Source organism: Microtus pennsylvanicus, chromosome 18 (genome assembly GCF_037038515.1).
Source record: "Microtus pennsylvanicus isolate mMicPen1 chromosome 18, mMicPen1.hap1, whole genome shotgun sequence".
In the NCBI taxonomy this organism is placed as follows: domain Eukaryota; kingdom Metazoa; phylum Chordata; class Mammalia; order Rodentia; family Cricetidae; genus Microtus; species Microtus pennsylvanicus.
Window position 1 is genome coordinate 29608399 of NC_134596.1, and position 11486 is coordinate 29619884.

The following is an 11486-nucleotide window of genomic DNA, read 5'->3' on the forward strand; positions in this document are numbered from 1 at the left end:
TTGGGGAGGGGGAACAGCGCCTGCCCCGCCCTAATCCCTCAAGAACCCCTGACACTCACATCTCCACACTTAAAGCAACTATAGTCACTTACAGGTCTGACAGTGAGCTAGGCTGCTGGACTGATGACAGTACAGCCTTGGGAGGGATGAGGACCTCCTGCCACCAACCCTGATCACCTGACCTCCAAGGGTCTGCCCACCCACGCCTTGGAGAATTAGGGATGGTACCTTTTCAATCTCCATTTTCACACAGTCCAAGTCCCTCTGGGGGCAACCTGCCCACTATGTGAGAAACTTAGCAGTTTCCTGGAAGGAGTGGATTTAAGGGCAGACCCAGGAAGCAAGCACAGGGGCATTCTAGGAGCAGAGCAGATCCACAAGAAGTAGAGAGAACAGCTAAAGTCCTAATTAGGTTTTAGAAAATACTTTAATGATTCTTTCTGAAGCCTCTTCTGGCCCGCTCAGTAGGGCCCACGGTCACGTTAATCCATAGTTGAGTCCTTGTCCATTTATTTCTAGGAGGGAAGGGAGAAGTTACAGACTGAGTTAGGGTCTGGTGTAATTGCCAGGTCTCAGGGACTTTGTGATTCCTGGAGCGTAGTTCCCAAGACCCAACGGAGGGAGAGAAGGAAGCAAGGAAAGAACAGGTCTGGATGGAGAGAAAGCCCTAAGCTAGGCTGATGTATGGGTTACATCTCTTTGGGCTAGAGTTTTGGGCCTGGAGCTGAGTGGTTGGAACCCCTGGTAAGGCTTGGAGACTGGAAGACTTCCCAAGGGCTGTCTTGATTTATGTAACTGGAACCCTCAAAACTCCAAGATCAGAATTGGTGGGCTGGATGGAAATGGGTGGAGCTCAGAAAGGTGGATTTGGTCGATAGAAAGAGAAGGGCTCCAGTAGGCCTGAGCAGGCAAACACGGCTCTGGCCAATCTTGTCCTCTTCCAATTCCTCTGTCTAGCTAAACTGTTACATTAAATCGGCCACCAAGGTCTATTCTCTTATTTGGCCACTTCCTCCTCCTGACCACCAAGGTCCAGTTTCAAAATATTCTTCAATAAAAGGCCCCTTTTGTGTGCCCTAATTAGCATACCCAATCAAAGTAAGCCAACTCATCCTAACAAGGGCTTACCCTTTTCCCTTCATAAGCTGCCATTTGCCTATGGGCCACATCTGCCTTCCCTTTATCCAAAGGCAGTCCTTTGTTCCTTTGGGGAAATATATCTTCCCCTTCTCCTTTGCCCCTTTCTCCCCTCTCCCTTGTCTCCTATTCCCTGTATTTGTCCCTCTGGGGTAATTCTTCTTTGTACTGAGAACTTGGTTTTGGTGTGTCCTTCCAGAAAGTTCTACTGAAGGAAGAAGAATGAGAGGTTGGGCCAGCACCAGGGCAGGAGATTAGTAGTATTCAGTAAAAAGGTCTGGTCAGGATCCAAGAACTGGGGCTTGAGGCCAGCCTGGCAAAGGGTTAAAGGGGTTTCATAGTGTGTAACTTCAACAAGTAGGCACACTGATTTGTTTCTGGGGTGTTTTGGATGTCAGAGTGAAGACCTTTAATTTAGAGTGTGTGTGTGTGTGTGTGTGTGTGTGTATTTTGCAGGAGCAGGTTGTCTAAATGCATTTGTTAGCAAACTTGGGGCTGGGATTGGATTTGTGCAGCTAGAGGGGAGGAGCTTACTAAGTTCATGCCCAGCAGCTTCAGGGCAAAGTGCACGCAGTTGTTCTCAATAAGATGATAGCGAGGAGGGATGCTGTTCATCGCTTCTCGTACACGTCTCTCCAGCACCTTAGGGTCAACGCCACCGCGTTTGCGAAGTACACGCAAGAGCTTTCGGGAGTGTTTCATCGCAAGGAGGCCCTGTTTGTACACCACACCTTCCAAGTAACCCTGAAGCTTTTGTCGTATACTATCTAAACCTTCGATGGATATTGTGCCTGTGGAGATAGCAAGCCCAGTGCAAATCAGAGTCAGCATTTCCTCAAACTGAAGTCCCACACCAGGGCTGCCCCTCCCCCTTTCAGAGATCCATACTTCCATCCCAGTTTTCACCCCATTGCAGCACCCATGTGACTGGTCACATTTGTTTCCACTCACACTCAAAGTGTATGATCTCTCCCTGGCCGCAGTAAACACCCACGTGGGCCACAAAGGGCACCGGCACAGGAAACTGAAATTCAAACAGGAAGAGGTCTCCAGGCTGAGGATCGCCTTCCTCTAACCCCACCTCCTGGAAGTGCTGACCAATGAACTCCTCAGAGAAGAACTTCAAGATGCTGGATGCCCCTGCCAGGGTCTGAGAGGAGAAATGTCACAGACTGCAGGGTGGATGCACAGGGATAGCCGGGTCATTCTGCTCATCACAGAGGCAGACCTGGCTCGGGGTGGGGCTCTAGGCACAACGTCTTCACTGCTCCACACCAGCCTTCCTGTCCTTAAGGGACTCTGGAGGCCTGAAAACCACAGATGTAAGCTGCCCTGAGCCACCCTTGTGAATCCCACAATGTCTAGCAGTTGGGCCTTCCTTGGCCGCCCAGGTTTATCCACTATTCCCCAATCCCGCCACTCTATTCTCCTCCCTCTCCCAGTTCCTGCATGGCCTTCATCATCTTCCAACTTGGTATTCCTACAAGCGACACTGGGTTCTCATTATCAGCAGGTTCCTGGGTTGAGACGTTGTCCCCCTGAAGAAAAAGGAAAACTTCAGTGAGATCTGGACCATGATAGCCACCTCCCAAGTCCAATAACTTCAGAAGTAAAAGTGTATTCTCATTCACTGCTTGTTACCATTCTCGAGATAGGTGTAGTATGCTTATCTTCAGGGGGAAATTGAGGAATATCAAATCTTGCTACTGTACACACAGCTAATCTGTGCCCATGTGACCATCCTGCATCCCATGTACTAAATAAATACTGTGGTTTTTTTTCTCTATAAAACAGAGGAATGCAGTGTAGTTTCTCATCTTCACTGGGAACAGAGGGCACTGTGGACGTGGAAGGATGATTTCACGGCCCTGGTTAAACCTGAGCTTTGGTTTCAGGGTGGGGGGCCATTGAGACACAGCTAAAGGTCCTGAAAACAACAGGTGACAACTGACCCAGGCATCTCTGTGTCCTTGTGCCCTTGGTCAGGGGTCATTCTCTCTAACATCCACCAGATAGGGAGACACCTTCCTCCCAGCTCCCCTCCCATCCCATACCCACGGGGTCAAGCAGAAGTTACAGCTGTTGATGGCGGAGCACTGTCCTGGCCCCTGTTGAAACAGCTGGGACCCTGCCTGCGGAGGACACAATATGAGCCAAGAACTCCTGCTCCATTTACCTTGGATAAGATGAAGCCCATCTAGGGAGAGAAAAACCAGTCATCACCACCGGGTTCGTCCCCTGTCCTCCCTGCTCTGTCTGCTCAGTGTCTGGGTGTTGTGCATAAACCTGCTCTAGCTGGCTGATTGCAGGTTGAGAGACCTGTCCCCTCTCCATATGGGACATCAAAAAGTCCCTTCTCTCTCGACCTCAACTTCCTCATCTGTAACCTGGGGACAATAATGTTGGTGAGCTAGGCATCACCTGACCACTGTGAAGCACTGAGAGCTCTTTGTGATCCTTACCAGGCCAGAGGGTTTATCTACAGTTTATCTAAGGTCTAGTTGGCTCCTGAACTTGCACATTTGCCTGCAGTGGAGGGCTGCAGAGAATACCTCTCTCTCAGCTCAGAGGACAACAAGGGGTCTCAAAGGCTGGTGGCCTCCTTGTGATCTTCACTCAGTTGGGGATCCTGGCTTGGAGGCCTGAGTCCTTCCTTCTGTCGCCCTGGCTACCAGAAGCAGAGCAGTGGCAGGGTGTCCCTGAGACTGGCTTTGGGGTCACTGCTCCCAGCCAGGTACCTACAGCTAAAGCAAGGTCAGAGGGGAAGCCCACCTCTTCTGGCCATCCTTCCCTTTCTGGGGACTCCGGCTACTGTCACCGCCCCCCAAAGTTTGAGCTCATAACTAAGCTGCTTACCTTTTAGCGACCACTTCACTCCTTATGAGACGTTCGTCTTCTGTGACCAGAGGAAAGAGAACAAGTTTCCATGAATCTGGCAGATAAAGGGGCTAAGCAGGAAGTTCTGCGGCCAGATTCTGGGCACTGGTGTCCTAGCCAATCTGAATGAGGCAGCAGCAATTCCTTTATGACCCTGGGGTGGACAAAAATCCAGAGCCTGTGGGCTGGAGTCCAGGTAGGTAAATGGCTCCTCCTTCTCCTCCTCCCACCTTTCAACATCTGATAAGTGACATCCATGACCTCCTCAGCTCCCTTCCCTCACTCTTCACTGGCCTCGGGGAACTCAACGCTTCATCTCCACACTGCCTTGGACGAGGACGGGAGCTAGCTATCAATCCCCAAAATTATTGAGGTTTGCTTTATGCTCTGTTCTAGGGGACACGCTTGCACCCTTGCAAGTGTATCTTGCAGGTTTGGGTGTAGTGTTCTGTGAGCACACGCTGGGTCAAGGTGTTTGACAATATTGCTCATATTACCTCTGATTATAGTAACTTTATTTTTGCTACAGTTTTCTGTCTGTTAAGGGGAATGGTAAGAGTTCCTGCTAAGTACAGGGGCAGAATTGTCTCCCTTTCATCCTATAGATTTTGTCTGTGGAGTTGGAAACGCTTATTACGTCTAAACCTTATATGACTGTGGCATCTTTGGGTGAGCTACATTTATCAATAAGAATGTCCCCCATAGCTCTGTGAATGCTGGAGTTGAAGCCTTGATCTAACTCTAAGCTTGCCAATTGCATCCGCGTCTCTTACCACTCATTTGCTTTCCTTTTTCCCGTTGACATGTAATCTGTTTGTGTCTTTGTGTTTACGTTTGATTTGGAGATGGGAGTCTCACTTGTTGCTCAGGCTCGTCTCAGCTCAGGCTCAAGTACACACCATAGGCCTGGCTTTATATTACTGTGTTTAAAATACATACATAGAATATAATTGGGTCTTTCTTTTCAATCTAGAAATATTTAATGTGATGAATTGATATGGTTAATCTTTGGTCTATCATTATTTACAGGTTTCCCCCTTCTGGAGTGTGAGTGTGTGTGTGTGTGAGCATGTGTGTGTGTGTGAGCATGTGTGTGTGTCAGCGTGTTTGTGTATGTGTGAGAGAGAGAGAGAGAGCATGTCTCTGTGTGTGTGTGTATTCTTTTGTTCGTGTGTGTGTGTGTGTAAGAGAGAGAGAGCATGTGTGTGTGTGTATTCTTTTGTTCTCCATCTATTGTCTCCTTTTGGTATATTTGAATAATTTTACTAATTCACTTTAAGATGGGCATGGCAGCACACACCTGAATACCAGCACCCAGGAGGCTGAAGTAGGAGGAACTGAGAGTTTGAGAGCAGCCTGGGCTACATAGTGAGTTCCAGACTCACCTGGGTTATATAATCCGTGTCATATAATAAGACCCTGACTCAAATAGACCCCACTTTAATCATCTGCTGGCATTTAGCTCCATTTCTTTGTTTTATGTATTATCAGTCACTTTAGACATGATAATGTAACTAGTTTTCCAGCTGGACAGTTAGGGTAATTGGTTAGAGTGTGGTGCTAATAATAAAATAATACGTACTTTACACAAACTACTTCATTATGGAGCGTGTATCTGCACAGCCAGTGTAGAGACCATCAGTGCTGTAGCTCTGGTCCCACCATCCCTTCCTGTCTTATGTCGTGTTTGTCATATGTACGTGACACACTCCACGGGACAGTTTTATAAATTTTGCTTTAAAACGTTGTGTGCTTTAAGAGAGAGTAAGGATGCCCCTCACAGTTACATGCTTGGCGGTCTAAGTGTTTCTCTGATGCTATTTCTCGACACACAAATGAAATTCCTTCACCATTTTTCATGGGACAGCAGACTGATATGAACCCTCTGAGTTTTACTTGCAAACAACTTTGTCTTTATTCATCCTGTTGGACAGAATTGTGTTCTAATGTTTTCTTTTTAAATTTTTTTCTTGATTCTTTTTCGATTTCTCATCAGGTATCCTGATCCCACTCCCATCTCTTCTCTTCTGCCCTCTGCCCTGCAACCTCCGCCCCCACACCCTGAAAACAAAGTTTAAAAGTAGTACCAAAAAAAAGAAAAAAAACCATCAAAACATCATGGAAGCTGTAGCACAGCCCAGTGAGGCACACAGTATCCCCTTTAGCGTATACCTCTTCACTTGTACGTGTTCATTGCAATGCGTTACCCATGTGGTTCGAGGCCTCTGGCTTGTGCTGCACCCTCAACACTGGCCCTCACTACACTATCTTGGATGTGCTATTGTTGCCTTGTGCCCTGGGGATCCTGGAGCTGTGGATCTGTAGGTCCAGCCCCTCCCATGCTCCAGCAGTTCATAGATGAGGTGGATATGGGGCGGGCGACTGTGTGGTCCTGGCTCTGGGCCTGGGTGGTAGCTGACTCAGCCTGCCAGCTTTCCCTCATTGTCAGCACCCAGGGGCCAGCTCACCTAATGAAGCAGACAGTGAGGAGTGGGGCCAGGTCCCCTGCCCTCACACCCCAGGTTCACCTCACCTGCGTTCACATCAACAGGACCTGCTCTACTCTTTTGCCCTGGTGAGGGGCAGGGCCTGCCCTCCAGATTGCTGGACTTCACAAGGGGCAGGCCCAGCTCTTGTTCTCATGGCTCCAAAGTCAGTTCTCCTGCCTGTGGCCGGCAGCAATAGGGGGAGAGGTATTTTCTTTCCCTTTTAATCCCAGGTCACACCAGGGATAGGGCATGGTGGGGTGGGCAGCTCTTCTCTCACATTGGGTCCCAGCACATCTGGCCCCACCAACAGGCTCAGCTCTAGTGGGCTGCCCAGGTGAGGCGCTGTACCGGCTCTCCCGTGTGCTGCAGCTGGTGAGGGCAGGGCCCGTTCTCCCACCCTTGCGTCCCTGTAGAGAATTTTCTCTATGGCATCTGGACTTCATCTTAGCAGGTGAGGAGTCAATGAAGATGCGCACTGTTGAGAATCACAGCCTGTATTGTCCTTGGCTGCTCTCGGGTTCTCCTTATCTTTGCTCTCTCTATCTCTAGCTTTGATTGTGTTGTGTTTGGGGTGCGATCTTCGTGTTTCCCTTGTCACCGTTCCAGCAAATTTAATGTGAGTTTTGTCTTTCACCTTTTGCTTTTATTCCCGCACATTTTCTGCTCTACTTTCTTCTGTTATAAAACTCCAATTAATATTATCAGCCTAAGCCGGACGGTGGTGGCGCACGCCTTTAATCCCAGCACTTGGGAGGCAGAGGCAGGCGGATCTCTGTGAGTTCGAGACCAGCCTGGTCTACAGAGCGAGTTCCAGGACAGGCTCCAAAACTACAGAGAAACCCTGTCTCGAAAAACCAATAATAATAATAATATCAGCCTAGGGAGTGAAGAGATGGTTCAGCGGATAAGAGCACTGGCTGTTTATCCAGAAGAACCGGGTTCTCCAAAGTTAAAGAGAAACTCTGTTTCAAAAAACAAAAAACAAATTTATATTACTGTGATACTATTTGATGAATCATATACATGAGTCAGTTATGCATTGGTATTTTTTTCAAATTTATTTCATTTACCTTTTCTTACAGCATTTCCACTTGCTACTAAAATATTCTTAAGAGTTTTTAAAATTATTTCTAATTATGGAATTTCTTGTTGCTGTTACTGGAGTTTTTGTTTATATTTCTTTTTTGCAAGAGATTCGTACTATGTACCCCTGACCACCATGGAAGCCAACATATAGTTCAGTCTAGCCTTAAACTATTTATTGTTAATCCTCTTTATAAACATATAGAACAAGGAATATTACAATTTGAGAAGCAGTGCCAAGGTCCCCCAGCCCTGTGCCTATGCTGAGCAAGGCATCTCTCCACAGAGAATTGTTGTATGGAGTGAGACTCCTAGCAACAGCAGATACAGAGGCTGAACTGGCATCTCCTGTAACCAGATGGGTGCCTAGCCCGGTTGTCATCAGAGATGCTGCATCCAGCAACTGATGGGGACAGATGCAGACCCACAGCCCAACACTAGGTGGAGTCCAGGGAATCCTGGAGAAGGGGTGTGAGGAAGAGTTGCAGGAGCTGGGGTTTGGGGGGGCGGGGGGGGGTCAAGGAAACCAAAAGAAAACCCCAGAATCAACTAACCTGGGCTCATAGGGGCTCAAGGAGACTGAACTGACAACCAGGGAGCCTGTCTGGTACTGACCTAGGCCCTCTGCATGTATAGAACAGTTGTGGAGCTTGGTGCTCTTGTGGGACTCCTAACAGTGGGTGCAGGTATTTTTCTGACTCTTTCACTGGCTTTTGAGACCCTATTCCTCATACTGGGTGACTTTGCCCAGAATCATATAAGGGGAGGTTCTCAGTCTTACTGAAACATGATATGCTACGTTTTGTTGATGTCCATGGGAGGCCTGCTCTTTTCTGAACAGAAACGGAGGAGGAGTGGGGTCTCTCATGACACTTCCTGCATAGCCACCCTTGATGCAGGCCTTGGGGTTCACATAATCATGTGAGCATTTTAGGAGCAGAATTTGAGCCTGTTTTATCTCTGTCTTCATAGCCCTTTTCCCATGAAGGGTGTTAAAGTTTTTTCTCCTTGCTTTGAGAGGTAAGACAGAAAAGTACTGTCTGACTTTATGTTCTACGGGTTTATACTGTAATAAAACCTAGCAAGGAAAGATTTATTAACAAAACCCTGATATCCTGGAAACACTATATGATACACGCTCCAATTTGATGCCCTGGTTCAAATAGCCTCTCAATTTTAACAAAAAGGAAGATGCATGGAGGAAGACATAAAACTAAGGAACAAAATTAAAAATCAGATCATTGGACTTGGTGTGGTGATGTGTGTATTGTTATCATTCATAATGCGGGTGACCCGAGACCAGTCCCACGAGGGCCTGTGGTGGTGACCTGAGGCTGTGCAGGTCCCCTGGTGTGTGGGAGACAGACAGCTATGTCATTGAGAGAGCGCTTGGGTATAGAGTTTACTTAGTTGGTATTGGGACCAGCATAAGAGTAATGGGTTATGGAGAGGGGGAGCAGGTAAAAGAGAAAGGGTGACAGAAGAGAGAGAAAGAGAAGAAGGGAAGAAGGGGAGAAGGGGGAGAGAGAGAGAGGCAGAAGCTGCCTCTCCAGAAGAAGGGCAGACAGAGGAAGCTGGTTGGGGAGAAGGCAGGAGAGGTGGAAGGGAGAGATTGGGAGTGGGCAGGGCTTGTCTCTTAAAGGGACAGAGTCTCCAGGTGACAGGTCAAGAGAGCAGATCACAACATGCATAAAGTCCCAATTATCAGAGAAGCCGAGGCAGGACTGAGTATTTCAGGCCAGCCATCCTGGGAAACTTAGCCAAACTGTGTCCTAAAATAAATAGATATAGAAAGGGCTGAGGATGAGTCTGATGTGATTGAGCAGATATAGAGCTTGAATCCTCAGGAGACTGAAGGAGAATTGTGAGTTCCAGGCTAGTATGTACTGCATTTCAAGTTCAAGAAAGGCCCTGTCTCAAAACACCAAAGGAAAGAGATGGGGGGGGGTGTGGATCGCTTGAGGGTGAGCAGTTGGGTAGGGTCCCAGCACTAAGTGATTATCTTTGAGTGAGCTCTGCCACTGAGCAAACATGCCCCAAGCTGTGGAGTTTCTGTGAGGTTTATTGGGGGAGGGAAGCAGAAGAGTCAAAGGGCAGGGGTGACACCTTCTTCCACCTATCAGGGCCGCTGGCAGGATGTTCCAAAGTTTAGAGGTCTCTGAACTCCAGCCTCAGCCCTTCCTCAGGGTTCAGAACAGGATGCTTAACATCCTGTTAAGCAGACATTGGCTATAACGGGATCTGAGGGTGAACCAGTGAACTCAAACACGTTTCCTCTTCATGTCTCTTTATTCTTCAGAAAGGAACTCCCGCTCCCCACAAGGATTTCAGTTTATATATACACACAGACAAAATCAGCAATCCCATAAGCAATAACAATGAAACCAAGCATGCGTTTCCCAGAGTCATGGAGACAGTTATGTCTGACAGAGCAGATGCCTGTTAGCTCACTGCTGTCTCACGGGGGTTGGCTGTGAAGGTCCCTGCAGATAGTGAGAGGATTAATTAAGGGTGGGGCTTTAAATCAGTACAGAATTCTAAGAAGAAGAACAAAGGCAGGAACACTATGACTTCACAGGAGTAGGGCAGAAATGACAGTGACTGTGTAAAAGGAAAGTGTTCCTGACCTCTGCAAATCAGGTTCTTCACTGGATTATACACCCGGGAGTTTAGTACAGAGATCTGTCAGCTGTACTTTCACTGTATAGACCTTTGTTCTTGTAGCAGCAACGGTCCCGTAAAATATCAGGATATAGAGTGCCAGTTTTCAAATTCTGCCCATAATGAGTCAATATCATCATTAGTAAAAGGTACTGCAATAATTAATGAAGTCTCAATTTTTCTTTTAGAAATAACTCAGAAAGCTTTTCCACATAAGTTTTTCGTTTTTTACTCTGTTCGTGTGGTAAAAAGATCCATTCTAAAATTGTATCTTCCCTCTGCATTAATATTCCTGTAATGTATAATGGGTAAAACAATCAGAATGCAACCAATCTCTGGATCCCAGTGATCCGCATGTCCATCCTGCAATTTCTTTCCCACCAAAGCCACTTCTCTCTCAGCCAGTTCTCTTGGACTGTTTAAGTCCTTTTCAGCTTTCAAGGTTTGGAACAAATTAGTTCTGGTTTTACTCCAATAGTGGCCATAGATGGGCAATGTGTCCCTGCAATCACTGAAAGTCATTAAGAGTGTGGAATATCTCTCTTACTTGGCACATTTTGAGGTCAAATTTTTGGTAGACCTATTTTATATTCTAAGTTATTAATAGAATTTCTATTTTGTATTTTTTCAGGAGCAATTTATAATCCCAAACAAGGCAAAATTTCCTTTACTTCTTCAAACATTTTCTCTAAGGCATCTTCATTTGAACCAGCTATTAAATTTCATCCATATAATGGTGAGGAAACTGCTTAGGTATCATTTCCAATAGCTATCATACAAAATATTGGGGCTATCATACAAAAAGGTGGGGCTGTTTGACTTTCTTTGTGGGAGAATCTTCCATTGAAATCTTTTAGCGACTGATAATTTGCTACAAGGTGCAATATTAAATAGTAATTGTTCAACCATCTTTTTACAAGGAACATATCAGAACCAGGGGGCCTCGTAAACGCTAAACCATAATTCAAGGAAATTTTGGTGTTATTGCTTTGTGAATAAAGTGTCTTTTGCTGTGAATTTTCGCTGTGGCCAACTCCCTTTCTGTTACATATTTGGGAATTAATTCCCATAGTTCAGAACTGTTTTCTCTGTCATTGTTGCTTACTAATCACATTCCCCTATCCACGTGTGAAAACAGATTTCCACTGCCATGGCTTCCTTCCTCTCCCCTAGGTAAACACAGAGATCTGCCTTACTGCAATTATCTTCATCAGCAGGCATTTGGTCAGCGTTTAGGGT

General features: G+C 46.7%; 1 long non-coding RNA gene across 1 annotated transcript; it reads right to left on the bottom strand.

Annotated features, from left to right (window-relative positions):
- Nucleotides 1–408: 408 nt before the first annotated feature.
- LOC142837735 (uncharacterized) lies at nucleotides 409–1777 on the bottom strand. Its single transcript, XR_012908334.1, has 2 exons — nucleotides 1672–1777; nucleotides 409–515 (listed from the first exon to the last, which is right to left on the bottom strand). It is a non-coding gene; the product is annotated as an uncharacterized LOC142837735 (long non-coding RNA).
- Nucleotides 1778–11486: the final 9709 nt, after the last annotated feature.